General features: G+C 47.6%; 6 non-coding genes across 6 annotated transcripts; all 6 read right to left on the bottom strand.

The window, feature by feature from the left end:
* Positions 1-1,917: 1,917 nt before the first annotated feature.
* On the bottom strand, positions 1,918-1,990 carry TRNAY-GUA (transfer RNA tyrosine (anticodon GUA)). The gene has a single exon. It is a non-coding gene; the product is annotated as a tRNA-Tyr (tRNA).
* A 1,685-nt stretch (positions 1,991-3,675) lies between these two features.
* Positions 3,676-3,748, bottom strand: TRNAY-GUA (transfer RNA tyrosine (anticodon GUA)). Its single transcript has one exon. It is a non-coding gene; the product is annotated as a tRNA-Tyr (tRNA).
* Positions 3,749-5,434: 1,686 nt separating this feature from the next.
* On the bottom strand, positions 5,435-5,507 carry TRNAY-GUA (transfer RNA tyrosine (anticodon GUA)). Its single transcript has one exon. It is a non-coding gene; the product is annotated as a tRNA-Tyr (tRNA).
* Positions 5,508-7,341: 1,834 nt separating this feature from the next.
* TRNAY-GUA (transfer RNA tyrosine (anticodon GUA)) lies at positions 7,342-7,414 on the bottom strand. Its single transcript has one exon. It is a non-coding gene; the product is annotated as a tRNA-Tyr (tRNA).
* An 807-nt stretch (positions 7,415-8,221) lies between these two features.
* TRNAY-GUA (transfer RNA tyrosine (anticodon GUA)) lies at positions 8,222-8,294 on the bottom strand. Its single transcript has one exon. It is a non-coding gene; the product is annotated as a tRNA-Tyr (tRNA).
* An 808-nt stretch (positions 8,295-9,102) lies between these two features.
* On the bottom strand, positions 9,103-9,175 carry TRNAY-GUA (transfer RNA tyrosine (anticodon GUA)). The gene has a single exon. It is a non-coding gene; the product is annotated as a tRNA-Tyr (tRNA).
* Between the last annotated feature and the right edge of the window lie 6,277 nt (positions 9,176-15,452).

Genomic DNA, 15,452 nt, shown 5'->3' with positions numbered 1-15,452 from the left:
CCACGTCACCTCTCCCGGGTGGGCTCGAACCACCAACCTATTGGTTAACAGCCGAACGCGCTAACCATGGAGCCAAACAAGCTCAGAAATGAAAAGGTCTTCAGGTATTGTGGAAAAACTTTGACTTTTTACGTTACATTTGAGATCCCTTAACACCGCTCCCGGGTGGGCCCGAACCAACAACGTTTCGGTTAACAGCTGAACGCGCTAACCATTGCGCCACGGAAGCCCAAAAATTAAATGTTCGTCAGGTATTGTGGGAAAACTTTTCTTTTTACGTTACATTTGAGACTATACAACACCGCTCCCGGGTGTGATCGAACCACCAACCTTTCGGTTAACAGCCGAACGCGCTAACCATTGAGCCACGGAAGCCCAAAAATTAAATGGTTGTCACGTATTGTGGAAAAGTTTTGACATTTTACGCTACATCTGAGACCCCAAGTCACCTCTCCCGGGTGGGCTCGAACCACCAACCTATTGGTTAACAGCCGAACGCGACAACCATTGAGCCACGGGAGCTCAGACATTAAATGGTTCTCACGTATTGGGGAAAAGTTATGACTTTTCACGCTACATCTGAGACCCCACAACACCTTTTCCGGGTGGGCTCGAACCAACAACCTTTCGGTTAACAGCTGAACGCGCTAACCATTGCGCCAAGGAAGCCCAAAAGTTAAATGTTCGTCAGGTATTGTAGAAAAACTCTGATTTTTACGTTACATTTGAGATCCCTTAACACCGCTCCCGGGTGGGCTCGAACCACGAACCTATTGGTTAACAGCCGAACGCGCTAACCATTGAGCCACGGAAGCTCAGAAATTAAATGGTTGTCACGTATTGTGGAAAAGTTTTGACTTTTTACGCTACATCTGAGACCCCACGTCACCTCTCCCGGGTGGGCTCGAACCACCAACCTATTGGTTAACAGCCGACCGCGCTAACCATTGAGCCACGGAAGCTCAGAAATTAAATGGTTGTCACGTATTGTGGAAAAGTTTTGACTTTTTACGCTACATCTGAGACCCCACGTCACCTCTCCCGGGTGGGCTCGAACCACCAACCTATTGGTTAACAGCCGAACGCGCTAACCATGGAGCCAAACAAGCTCAGAAATGAAAAGGTCTTCAGGTATTGTGGAAAAACTTTGACTTTTTACGTTACATTTGAGATCCCTTAACACCGCTCCCGGGTGGGCTCGAACCACGAACCTATTGGTTAACAGCCGAACGCGCTAACCATTGAGCCACGGAAGCTCAGAAATTAAATGGTTGTCACGTATTGTGGAAAAGTTTTGACTTTTTACGCTACATCTGAGACCCCACGTCACCTCTCCCGGGTGGGCTCGAACCACCAACCTATTGGTTAACAGCCGAACGCGACAACCATTGAGCCACGGGAGCTCAGACATTAAATGGTTGTCACGTATTGGGGAAAAGTTATGACTTTTCACGCTACATCTGAGACCCCACAACACCTCTTCCGGGTGGGCTCGAACCAACAACCTTTCGGTTAACAGCTGAACGCGCTAACCATTGCGCCAAGGAAGCCCAAAAGTTAAATGTTTGTCAGGTATTGTGGAAAAACTCTGACTTTTTACGTTACATTTGAGATCCCATAACACCGCTCCCGGGTGGGCTCGAACCACCAACCTATTGGTTAACGGCCGAACGCGCTATCCATTGAGCCACGGAAGCTTAGAAATTTAATGGTTGTCACGTATTGTGGAAAAGTTTTGACTTTTTACGCTACATCTGAGACTCCACAACACCTCTCCCGGGTGGGCTCGAACCACCAACCTTTCGGTTAACAGCTGAACGCGCTAACCATTGCGCCACGGAAGCCCAAAAATTAAATGTTCGTCAGGTATTGTGGAAAAATGTTTCTTTTTACGTTACATTTGAGACTACACAACACAGCTCCCGGGTGGGCTCGAACCACCAACCTTTCGGTTTACAACCGAACGCGCTAACCATTGCGCCACGGAAGCCCAAAAATTAAATGTTCGTCAGGTATTGTGGAAAAACTTTTCTTTTTACGTTACATTTGAGACTACACAACACCGCTCCCGGGTGTGATCGAACCACCAACCTTTCGGTTAACAGCCGAACGCGCTAACCATTGCGCCACGGAAGCCCAAAAATTAAATGTCCGTCAGGTATTGTGGAAAAACTTTTCTTTTTACGTTACATTTGAGACTACATAACACCGCTCCCGGGTGGGCTCGAACCACCAACCTATTGGTTAACAGCCGAACGAGCTAACCATTGAGCCACGGAAGCTCAGAAATTAAATGGTTGTCAGGTATTGTGGAAAAACTTTTCATTTTACGTTACATTTGAGACTACATAACCACGCTCCCGAGTGGGCTCGAACCACCAACCTATTGGTTAACAGCCGAACGCGCTTACCATTGCGCCACGGAAGCCCAAAAATTAAATGGTCGTCAGGTATTGTGGAAAAACTTTTCATTTTACGTTACATTTGAGACTTCACAACACCGCTCCCGGGTGGGCTCGAACCAGCAACCTATTGGTTAACAGCCGAACGCGCAAACCATTGAGCCACGGCAGCTCAGAAATTAATGGGTAGTCAGGTATTGTGAAAAAGTTATGACTTTTCACGCTACATTTGAGACCCCACTACACCTCTCCCGGCTGGGCTCGAACCTCCAACCTATTGGTTAACAGCCGAACGCGCTTACCATTGCGCCACGGAAGCCCAAAAATTAAATGGTCGTCAGGTATTGTGGAAAAACTTTGGCTTTTTACGTTACATCTGAGACCCCACGTCACCTCTCCCGGGTGGGCTCGAACCACCAACCTATTGGTTAACAGCCGAACGCGACAACCATTGAGCCACGGGAGCTCAGAAATTAAATGGTTGTCACGTATTGTGGAAAAGTTTTGACTTTTTACGCTACATCTGAGACCCTACGTCACCTCTCCCGGGTGGGCTCGAACCACCAACCTATTGGTTAACAGCCGAACGCGCTAACCATTGAGCCACGGAAGCTCAGAAATTAAATGGTTGTCACGTATTGTGGAAAAGTTTTGACTTTTAAACGCTACATCTGAGACCCCACGTCACCTCTCCCGGGTGGGCTCGAACCACCAACCTATTGGTTAACAGCCGAACGCGACAACCATTGAGCCACGGGAGCTCAGACATTAAATGGTTGTCACGTATTGGGGAAAAGTTATGACTTTTCACGCTACATCTGAGACCCCACAACACCTCTTCCGGGTGGGCTCGAACCAACAACCTTTCGGTTAACAGCTGAACGCGCTAACCATTGCGCCAAGGAAGCCCAAAAGTTAAATGTTCGTCAGGTATTGTGGAAAAACTCTGATTTTTACGTTACATTTGAGATCCCATAACACCCTCCCGGGTGGGCTCGAACCACCAACCTATTGGTTAACAGCCGAACGTGCTAACCATTGAGCCACGGAAGCTTAGAAATTTAATGGTTGTCACGTATTGTGGAAAAGTTTTGACTTTTTACGCTACATCTGAGACTCCACAACACCTCTCCCGGGTGGGCTCGAACCACCAACCTTTCGGTTAACAGCTGAACGCGCTAACCATTGCGCCACGGAAGCCCAAAAATTAAATGTTCGTCAGGTATTGTGGAAAAATGTTTCTTTTTACGTTGCATTTGAGACTACACAACACAGCTCCCGGGTGGGCTCGAACCACCAACCTTTCGGTTTACAACCGAACGCGCTAACCATTGCGCCACGGAAGCCCAAAAATTAAATGTTCGTCAGGTATTTTGGAAAAACTTTTCTTTTTACGTTACATTTGAGACTACACAACACCGCTCCCGGGTGTGATCGAACCACCAACCTTTCGGTTAACAGCCGAACGCGCTAACCATTGCGCCACGGAAGCCCAAAAATTAAATGTCCGTCAGGTATTGTGGAAAAACTTTTCTTTTTATTATACATTTGAGACTACACAACACCGCTCCCGGGTGGGCTCGAACCACCAACCTATTGGTTAACAGCCGAACGCGCTAACCATTGAGCCACGGAAGCTCAGAAATTAAATGGTTGTCAGGTATTGTGGAAAAGCTTTTCATTTTACGTTACATTTGAGACTACATAACCACGCTCCCGAGTGGGCTCGAACCACCAACCTATTGGTTAACAGCCGAACGCGACAACCATTGAGCCACGGGAGCTCAGAAATTAAATGGTTGTCACGTATTGTGGAAATGTTTTGACTTTTTACGCTACATCTGAGACCCCACGTCACCTCTCCCGGGTGGGCTCGAACCACCAACCTATTGGTTAACAGCCGAACGCGACAACCATTGAGCCACGGGAGCTCAGACATTAAATGGTTGTCACGTATTGGGGAAAAGTTATGACTTTTCACGCTACATCTGAGACCCCACAACACCTCTTCCGGGTGGGCTCGAACCAACAACCTTTCGGTTAACAGCTGAACGCGCTAACCATTGCGCCAAGGAAGCCCAAAAGTTAAATGTTCGTCAGGTATTGTGGAAAAACTCTGACTTTTTACGTTACATTTGAGATCCCATAACACCGCTCCCGGGTGGGCTCGAACCACCAACCTATTGGTTAACGGCCGAACGCGCTATCCATTGAGCCACGGAAGCTTAGAAATTTAATGGTTGTCACGTATTGTGGAAAAGTTTTGACTTTTTACGCTACATCTGAGACCCTACGTCACCTCTCCCGGGTGGGCTCGAACCACCAACCTATTGGTTAACAGCCGAACGCGCTAACCATTGAGCCACGGAAGCTCAGAAATTAAATGGTTGTCACGTATTGTGGAAAAGTTTTGACTTTTAAACGCTACATCTGAGACCCCACGTCACCTCTCCCGGGTGGGCTCGAACCACCAACCTATTGGTTAACAGCCGAACGCGACAACCATTGAGCCACGGGAGCTCAGACATTAAATGGTTGTCACGTATTGGGGAAAAGTTATGACTTTTCACGCTACATCTGAGACCCCACAACACCTCTTCCGGGTGGGCTCGAACCAACAACCTTTTGGTTAACAGCTGAACGCGCTAACCATTGCGCCAAGGAAGCCCAAAAGTTAAATGTTCGTCAGGTATTGTGGAAAAACTCTGATTTTTACGTTACATTTGAGATCCCATAACACCCTCCCGGGTGGGCTCGAACCACCAACCTATTGGTTAACAGCCGAACGTGCTAACCATTGAGCCACGGAAGCTTAGAAATTTAATGGTTGTCACGTATTGTGGAAAAGTTTTGACTTTTTACGCTACATCTGAGACTCCACAACACCTCTCCCGGGTGGGCTCGAACCACCAACCTTTCGGTTAACAGCTGAACGCGCTAACCATTGCGCCACGGAAGCCCAAAAATTAAATGTTCGTCAGGTATTGTGGAAAAATGTTTCTTTTTACGTTACATTTGAGACTACACAACACAGCTCCCGGGTGGGCTCGAACCACCAACCTTTCGGTTTACAACCGAACGCGCTAACCATTGCGCCACGGAAGCCCAAAAATTAAATGTTCGTCAGGTATTGTGGAAAAACTTTTCTTTTTACGTTACATTTGAGACTACACAACACCGCTCCCGGGTGTGATCGAACCACCAACCTTTCGGTTAACAGCCGAACGCGCTAACCATTGCGCCACGGAAGCCCAAAAATTAAATGTCCGTCAGGTATTGTGGAAAAACTTTTCTTTTTACGTTACATTTGAGACTACATAACACCGCTCCCGGGTGGGCTCGAACCACCAACCTTTTGGTTAACAGCCGAACGAGCTAACCATTGAGCCACGGAAGCTCAGAAATTAAATGGTTGTCAGGTATTGTGGAAAAACTTTTCATTTTACGTTACATTTGAGACTACATAACCACGCTCCCGAGTGGGCTCGAACCACCAACCTATTGGTTAACAGCCGAACGCGCTTACCATTGCGCCACGGAAGCCCAAAAATTAAATGGTCGTCAAGTATTGTGGAAAAACTTTTCATTTTACGTTACATTTGAGACTTCACAACACCGCTCCCGGGTGGGCTCGAACCAGAAACCTATTGGTTAACAGCCGAACGCGCAAACCATTGAGCCACGGCAGCTCAGAAATTAATGGGTAGTCAGGTATTGTGAAAAAGTAATGACTTTTCACGCTACATTTGAGACCCCACAACACCTCTTCCGGGTGGGCTCGAACCTCCAACATATTGGTTAACAGCCGAACGCGCTTACCATTGCGCCACGGAAGCCCAAAAATTAAATGGTCGTCAGGTATTGTGGAAAAACTTTGGCTTTTTACGTTACATCTGAGACCCCACGTCACCTCTCCCGGGTGGGCTCGAACCACCAACATATTGGTTAACAGCCGAACGCGACAACCATTGAGCCACGGGAGCTCAGAAATTAAATGGTTGTCACGTATTGTGGAAAAGTTTTGACTTTTTACGCTACATCTGAGACCCCACGTCACCTCTCCCGGGTAAGCTCGAACCACCAACCTATTGGTTAACAGCCGAACGCGACTACCATTGAGCCACGGGAGCTCAGACATTAAATGGTTGTCACGTATTGGGGAAAAGTTATGACTTTTCACGCTACATCTGAGACCCCACAACACCTCTTCCGGGTGGGCTCGAACCAACAACCTTTCGGTTAACAGCTGAACGCGTTAACCATTGCGCCAAGGAAGCCCAAAAGTTAAATGTTCGTCAGGTATTGTGGAAAAACTCTGACTTTTTACGTTACATTTGAGATCCCATAACACCGCTCCCGGGTGGGCTCGAACCACCAACCTATTGGTTAACGGCCGAACGCGCTATCCATTGAGCCACGGAAGCTTAGAAATTTAATGGTTGTCACGTATTGTGGAAAAGTTTTGACTTTTTACGCTACATCTGAGACCCTACGTCACCTCTCCCGGGTGGGCTCGAACCACCAACCTATTGGTTAACAGCCGAACGCGCTAACCATTGAGCCACGGAAGCTCAGAAATTAAATGGTTGTCACGTATTGTGGAAAAGTTTTGACTTTTAAACGCTACATCTGAGACCCCACGTCACATCTCCCGGGTGGGCTCGAACCACCAACCTATTGGTTAACAGCCGAACGCGACAACCATTGAGCCACGGGAGCTCAGACATTAAATGGTTGTCACGTATTGGGGAAAAGTTATGACTTTTCACGCTACATCTGAGACCCCACAACACCTCTTCCGGGTGGGCTCGAACCACCAACCTTTCGGTTAACAGCTGAACGCGCTAACCATTGCGCCACGGAAGCCCAAAAATTAAATGTTCGTCAGGTATTGTGGAAAAATGTTTCTTTTTACGTTACATTTGAGACTACACAACACAGCTCCCGGGTGGGCTCGAACCACCAACCTTTCGGTTTACAACCGAACGCGCTAACCATTGCGCCACGGAAGCCCAAAAATTAAATGTTCGTCAGGTATTGTGGAAAAACTTTTCTTTTTACGTTACATTTGAGACTACACAACACCGCTCCCGGGTGCGCTCGAACCACCAACCTTTCGGTTAACAACCGAACGCGCTAACCATTGCGCCACGGAAGCCCAAAAATTAAATGTTCGTCAGGTATTGTGGAAAAACTCTGACTTTTTACGTTACATTTGAGATCCCTTAACACCGCTCCCGGGTGGGCTCGAACCACGAACCTATTGGTTAACAGCCGAACGCGCTTACCATTGCGCCACGGAAGCCCAAAAATTAAGTGGTCGTCAGGTATTGTGGAAAAACTTTGGCTTTTTACGTTACATCTGAGACCCCACGTCACCTCTCCCGGGTGGGCTCGAACCACCAACCTATTGGTTAACAGCCGAACGCGACAACCATTGAGCCACGGGAGCTCAGAAATTAAATGGTTGTCACGTATTGTGGAAAAGTTTTGACTTTTTACGCTACATCTGAGACCCTACGTCACCTCTCCCGGGTGGGCTCGAACCACCAACCTATTGGTTAACAGCCGAACGCGCTAACCATTGAGCCACGGAAGCTCAGAAATTAAATGGTTGTCACGTATTGTGGAAAAGTTATGACTTTTCACGCTACATCTGAGACCCCACAACACCTCTTCCGGGTGGGCTCGAACCACCAACCTTTCGGTTAACAGCTGAACGCGCTAACCATTGCGCCACGGAAGCCCAAAAATTAAATGTTCGTCAGGTATTGTGGAAAAATGTTTCTTTTTACGTTACATTTGAGACTACACAACACAGCTCCCGGGTGGGCTCGAACCACCAACCTTTCGGTTTACAACCGAACGCGCTAACCATTGCGCCACGGAAGCCCAAAAATTAAATGTTCGTCAGGTATTGTGGAAAAACTTTTCTTTTTACGTTACATTTGAGACTACACAACACCGCTCCCGGGTGCGCTCGAACCACCAACCTTTCGGTTAACAACCGAACGCGCTAACCATTGCGCCACGGAAGCCCAAAAATTAAATGTTCGTCAGGTATTGTGGAAAAACTCTGACTTTTTACGTTACATTTGAGATCCCTTAACACCGCTCCCGGGTGGGCTCGAACCACGAACCTATTGGTTAACAGCCGAACGCGCTTACCATTGCGCCACGGAAGCCCAAAAATTAAATGGTCGTCAGGTATTGTGGAAAAACTTTGGCTTTTTACGTTACATCTGAGACCCCACGTCACCTCTCCCGGGTGGGCTCGAACCACCAACCTATTGGTTAACAGCCGAACGCGACAACCATAGAGCCACGGGAGCTCAGAAATTAAATGGTTGTCACGTATTGTGGAAAAGTTTTGACTTTTTACGCTACATCTGAGACCCTACGTCACCTCTCCCGGGTGGGCTCGAACCACCAACCTATTGGTTAACAGCCGAACGCGCTAACCATTGAGCCACGGAAGCTCAGAAATTAAATGGTTGTCACGTATTGTGGAAAAGTTTTGACTTTTAAACGCTACATCTGAGACCCCACAACACCTCTTCCGGGTGGGCTCGAACCACCAACCTTTCGGTTAACAGCTGAACGCGCTAACCATTGCGCCACGGAAGCCCAAAAATTAAATGTTCGTCAGGTATTGTGGAAAAATGTTTCTTTTTACGTTACATTTGAGACTACACAACACAGCTCCCGGGTGGGCTCGAACCACCAACCTTTCGGTTTACAACCGAACGCGCTAACCATTGCGCCACGGAAGCCCAAAAATTAAATGTTCGTCAGGTATTGTGGAAAAACTTTTCTTTTTACGTTACATTTGAGACTACACAACACCGCTTCCGGGTGCGCTCGAACCACCAACCTTTCGGTTAACAACCGAACGCGCTAACCATTGCGCCACGGAAGCCCAAAAATTAAATGTTCGTCAGGTATTGTGGAAAAACTCTGACTTTTTACGTTACATTTGAGATCCCTTAACACCGCTCCCGGGTGGGCTCGAACCACGAACCTATTGGTTAACAGCCGAACGCGCTAACCATTGAGCCACGGAAGCTCAGAAATTAAATGGCTGTCAGGTATTGTGGAAAAGTTATGACTTTTCACGCTACATCTGAGACCCCACGTCACCTCTCCCGGGTGGGCTCGAACCACCAACCTATTGGTTAACAGCCGAACGCGCTAACCATTTAGCCACGGAAGCTCAGAAATTAAATGGTTGTCACGTATTGTGGAAAAGTTTTGACTTTTTACGCTACATCTGAGACCCCACGTCACCTCTCCCGGGTGGGCTCGAACCACCAACCTATTGGTTAACAGCCGAACGCGACAACCATTGAGCCACGGGAGCTCAGAAATTAAATGGTTGTCACGTATTGGGGAAAAGTTATGACTTTTCACGCTACATCTGAGACCCCACAACACCTCTCCCGGGTGGGCTCGAACCACCAACCTTTCGGTTAACAGCTGAACGCGATAACCATTGCGCCACGGAAGCCCAAAAATTAAATGTTCGTCAGGTATTGTGGAAAAACTCTGACTTTTTATGTTACATTAGAGATCCCATAACACCGCTGCCGGGTGGGCTCGAACCACCAACCTATTGGTTAACAGCCGAACGCGCAAACCATTGAGCCACGGAAGCCCAAAAATTAAATGTTCGTCAGGTATTGTGGAAAAACTTTTCTTTTTACGTTACATTTGAGACTACACAACACCACTCCCGGGTGCGCTCGAACCACCAACCTTTCGGTTAACAACCAAACGCGCTAACCATTGCGCCACGGAAGCCCAAAAATTAAATGTTCGTCAGGTATTGTGGAAAAACTCTGACTTTTTACGTTACATTTGAGATCCCTTAACACCGTTCCCGGGTGGGCTCGAACCACGAACCTATTGGTTAACAGCCGAACGCGCTAACCATTGAGCCACGGAAGCTCAGAAATTAAATGGCTGTCAGGTATTGTGGAAAATTTATGACTTTTCACGCTACATCTGAGACCCCACGTCACCTCTCCCGGGTGGGCTCGAACCACCAACCTATTGGTTAACAGCCGAACGCGCTAACCATTGAGCCACGGAAGCTCAGAACTTAAATGGTTGTCACGTATTGTGGAAAAGTTTTGACTTTTTACGCTACATCTGAGACCCCACGTCACCTCTCCCGGGTGGGCTCGAACCACCAACCTTTCGTTTAACAGCTGAACGCGCTAACCATTGCGCCACGGAAGCCCAAAAGTTAAATGTTCGTCAGGTATTGTGGAAAAACTTTTCTTTTTACGTTACATTTGAGACTACACAACACCGCTCCCGGGTGCGCTCGAACCACCAACCTTTCGGTTAACAGCCGAACGCGCTAACCATTGCGCCATGGAAGCCCAAAAATTAAATGTTCGTCAGGTATTGTGGAAAAAGTCTGACTATGCCCTCCTCCAGGAAGGCATAGACGCCATTGGCCCTTATCTGTGCAGGATATTTAGAGCCTGCATTGCTCTGGCGCATATTCCAGATTTCTGGAAGCGCTCGAAGGTTATCTTTATTTCCAAACCTGGGAAGACGAGCTATCTTGAGGCTAAGGCATTCAGACCTATCTGTCTTACCTCTTTCTTCCTAAAGACTTTAGAGAAATTGGTGGACAGGTATCTACGGGATGGTGTTCTATCCCACACACCCCTGTCCACTTTTCAGTTTGCCTATCAGAAAGGCAAGTCCACAGAGACGGCGCTTCATGGCATTTTGAACTGCCTTGACAGGGCCATCGAGTTCAAGGAGATGTCTTTGGCCATCTTCCTTGATATTGAGGGTGCCTTTGATAGGGTCTCTAGTGAAGTCATCCTTCGCGCTGCGGAGCGGTTTGGTATTGACGACACTTTGTGTCGTTGGATAAAATCCATGCTCACGTATTGCAGGGTGACGGCGTCTCTTCTCGGGGAAACCTTGGAGACCTCCACCGACCGTGGCTGTCCTCAGGGAGGGGTTCTTTCCCCTCTTCTTTGGTGCCTGGTGGTGGATGAGCTGCTGGGTCGACTCGGGGAGAGGGAATGTCACTGTTTTGGCTATGCGGATGACATCGCAGTGATTGATACAGGGAGGTTCCCTACAACTATCGCTGCACTGATGAAATCTGTCTTGCATGATGTTGAGGATTGGTGTAGGGGTGTTAACCTAACCGTCAATCCCAACAAGACTGTCCTTGTACCGTTTACTCGGAAAAGGACTAATGACCTATTCAACGATATTTCCTTCTTTGGACAGGTTTTAAAGAAGTCCTCCGAGGTCAAATACCTTGGCGTGACTTTCGATGCCAAGCTTACTTGGAAGTCCCACCTTGATCTGAGTATCAAGAAGGCCGAAATTTTATTTTGGCGTTTAAGAAGTTCAGTCAGCAAGTCCTGGGGCTTAAGCCCTAGGGCTGTAAACTGGATTTATACCAGGATCATCAGGCCAGTGGTTTCCTATGGAGCTCTTGTCTGGTGGCCCAGGGTTCGCCTTAAAACAGCCCAAGATGAACTACGCAAGCTTCAAAGGCTGGCGTGCATCGGTATCACGGGGTCCATGAGAACAGCCCCCACAGCTTCTCTGGAAATCCTTCTCAATATGCTTCCTCTTCACCGCTTTATTGAGGAGGAAGCTATTATGGGAAGCCTGACGAACATTTAATTTTTGGGCTTCCGTGGCGCAATGGTTAGCGCGTTCAGCTGTTAACCGAAAGGTTGGTGGTTCGAGCCCACCCGGGAGAGGTGTTGTGGGGTCTCAGATGTAGCGTGAAAAGTCATAACTTTTCCACAATACCTGACAACCATTTAATTTCTGAGCTTCCGTGGCTCAATGGTTAGCGCGTTCGGCTGTTAACCAACAGGTTGGTTGTTCAAGCCCACCCGGGAGCGGTGTTAAGGGATCTCAAATGTAACGTAAAAAGTCAGAGTTTTTCCACAATACCTGACGAACATTTAATTTTTGGGCTTCCGTGACGCAATAGTTAGCGCGTTCAGCTGTTAACCGAAAGGTTGGTGGTTCGAGCCCACCCGGGAGAGGTGTTGTGGGGTCTCAGATGTAGCTTGAAAAGTCATAACTTTTCCACAATTCCTGACAACCATTTAATTTCTGAGCTTCCGTGGCTCAATGGTTAGCGCGTTCGGCTGTTAACCAACAGGTTGGTTGTTCAAGCCCACCCGGGAGCGGTGTTAAGGGATCTCAAATGTAACGTAAAAAGTCAGAGTTTTTCCACAATACCTGACGAACATTTAATTTTTGGGCTTCCGTGACGCAATGGTTAGCGCGTTCAGCTGTTCACCGAAAGGTTGGTGGTTCGAGCCCACCCGGGAGAGGTGTTGTGGGGTCTCAGATGTAGCGTAAAAAGTCAAAACTTTTCCACATACGTGACAACCATAAAATTTCTAAGCTTCCGTGGCTAAATGTTAAGCGCGTTCGGCTGTTAACCAATAGGTTGGTGGTTCGAGCCCACCCGGGAGCGGTGTTAAGGGATCTCAAATGTAACGTAAAAAGTCAGAGTTTTTTTCACAATACCTGACGAACATTTTATTTTTGGGCTTCCTTGGCGCAATGGTTAGCGCGTTCGGCTGTTAACCGAAAGGTTGGTGGTACGAGCCCACCCGGGAGAGGTGTTGTGGGGTCTCAGATAAAGCTTGAAAAGTCATAACTTTTCCACAATACGTGACAACCATTTAATTTCTGAGCATACGTGGCTCAATGGTTGGCGCTTTCGGCTGTTAACTAATAGGTTCGTGGTTCGAGCCCACAAGGGAGCGGTGTTAAGGGATCTTAAATGTAACGTAAAAAGTCAGAGTTTTTCCACAATACCTGACGAACATTTAGTTTTTGGGCTTCCGTGGCGCAATGGTTAGCGCGTTCGGTTGTTAACCGAAAGGTTGGTGGTTCGAGCGCACCCGGGAGCGGTGTTGTGTAGTCTCAAATGTAACGTAAAAAGAAAAGTTTTTCCACAATACCTGACGAACATTTAATTTTTGGGCTTCCGTGGCGCAATGGTTAGCGCGTTCAGCTGTTAACCGAAAGGTTGGTGGTTCGAGCCCACCCGGGAGAGGTGTTGTGGGGTCTCAGATGTAGCGTGAAAAGTCATAACTTTTCCACAATTCCTGACAACCATTTAATTTCTGAGCTTCCGTGGCTCAATGGTTAGCGCGTTCGGCTGTTAACCAACAGGTTGGTTGTTCAAGCCCACCCGGGAGCGGTGTTAAGGGATCTCAAATGTAACGTAAAAAGTCAGAGTTTTTCCACAATACCTGACGAACATTTAATTTTTGGGCTTCCGTGACGCAATGGTTAGCGCGTTCAGCTGTTCACCGAAAGGTTGGTGGTTCGAGCCCACCCGGGAGAGGTGTTGTGGGGTCTCAGATGTAGCGTAAAAAGTCAAAACTTTTCCACATACGTGACAACCATAAAATTTCTAAGCTTCCGTGGCTAAATGTTAAGCGCGTTCGGCTGTTAACCAATAGGTTGGTGGTTCGAGCCCACCCGGGAGCGGTGTTAAGGGATCTCAAATGTAACGTAAAAAGTCAGAGTTTTTTTCACAATACCTGACGAACATTTTATTTTTGGGCTTCCTTGGCGCAATGGTTAGCGCGTTCGGCTGTTAACCGAAAGGTTGGTGGTACGAGCCCACCCGGGAGAGGTGTTGTGGGGTCTCAGATAAAGCTTGAAAAGTCATAACTTTTCCACAATACGTGACAACCATTTAATTTCTGAGCATACGTGGCTCAATGGTTGGCGCTTTCGGCTGTTAACTAATAGGTTCGTGGTTCGAGCCCACAAGGGAGCGGTGTTAAGGGATCTTAAATGTAACGTAAAAAGTCAGAGTTTTTCCACAATACCTGACGAACATTTAGTTTTTGGGCTTCCGTGGCGCAATGGTTAGCGCGTTCGGTTGTTAACCGAAAGGTTGGTGGTTCGAGCGCACCCGGGAGCGGTGTTGTGTAGTCTCAAATGTAACGTAAAAAGAAAAGTTTTTCCACAATACCTGACGAACATTTAATTTTTGGGCTTCCGTGGCGCAATGGTTAGCGCGTTCAGCTGTTAACCGAAAGGTTGGTGGTTCGAGCCCACCCGGGAGAGGTGTTGTGGGGTCTCAGATGTAGCGTGAAAAGTCATAACTTTTCCACAATACCTGACAACCATTTAATTTCTGAGCTTCCGTGGCTCAATGGTTAGCGCGTTCGGCTGTTAACCAACAGGTTGGTTGTTCAAGCCCACCCGGGAGCGGTGTTAAGGGATCTCAAATGTAACGTAAAAAGTCAGAGTTTTTCCACAATACCTGACGAACATTTAATTTTTGGGCTTCCGTGACGCAATGGTTAGCGCGTTCAGCTGTTAACCGAAAGGTTGGTGGTTCGAGCCCACCCGGGCGAGGTGTTGTGGGGTCTCAGATGTAGCGTAAAAAGTCAAAACGTTTCCACAATACGTGACAACCATTAAATTTCTAAGCTTCCGTGGCTAAATGTTTAGCGCGTTCGGCTGTTAACCAATAGGTTGGTGGTTCGAGCCCACCCGGGAGCGGTGTTAAGGGATCTCAAATGTAACGTAAAAAGTCAGAGTTTTTTTCACAATACCTGACGAACATTTTATTTTTGGGCTTCCTTGGCGCAATGGTTAGCGCGTTCGGCTGTTAACCGAAAGGTTGGTGGTTCGAGCCCACCCGGGAGAGGTGTTGTGGGGTCTCAGATGTAGCGTGAAAAGTCATAACTTTTTCACAATACCTGACAACCATTTAATTTCTAAGCTTCCGTGGCTCAATGGTTAGCGCGTTCGGCTGTTAACCAATAGGTTGGTGGTTCGAGCCCACCTGGGAGCGGTGTTGTGGGGTCTCAGATAAAGCTTGAAAAGTCATAACTTTTCCACAATACGTGACAACCATTTAATTTCTGAGCATCCGTGGCTCAATGGTTAGCGCTTTCGGCTGTTAACCAATAGGTTCGTGGTTCGAGCCCACCCGGGAGCGGTGTTAAGGGATCTTAAATGTAACGTAAAAAGTCAGAGTTTTTCCACAATACCTGACGAACATTTAAT

This window comes from Phalangium opilio, unplaced genomic scaffold (assembly GCF_054372755.1).
Source record: "Phalangium opilio isolate 3A_F unplaced genomic scaffold, DU_Popi_V2 ptg000017l_1, whole genome shotgun sequence".
NCBI classification, from domain to species: domain Eukaryota; kingdom Metazoa; phylum Arthropoda; class Arachnida; order Opiliones; family Phalangiidae; genus Phalangium; species Phalangium opilio.
Note: the sequence above shows the minus strand (reverse complement) of the source record. Positions and strands in the feature narration are given on the sequence as shown.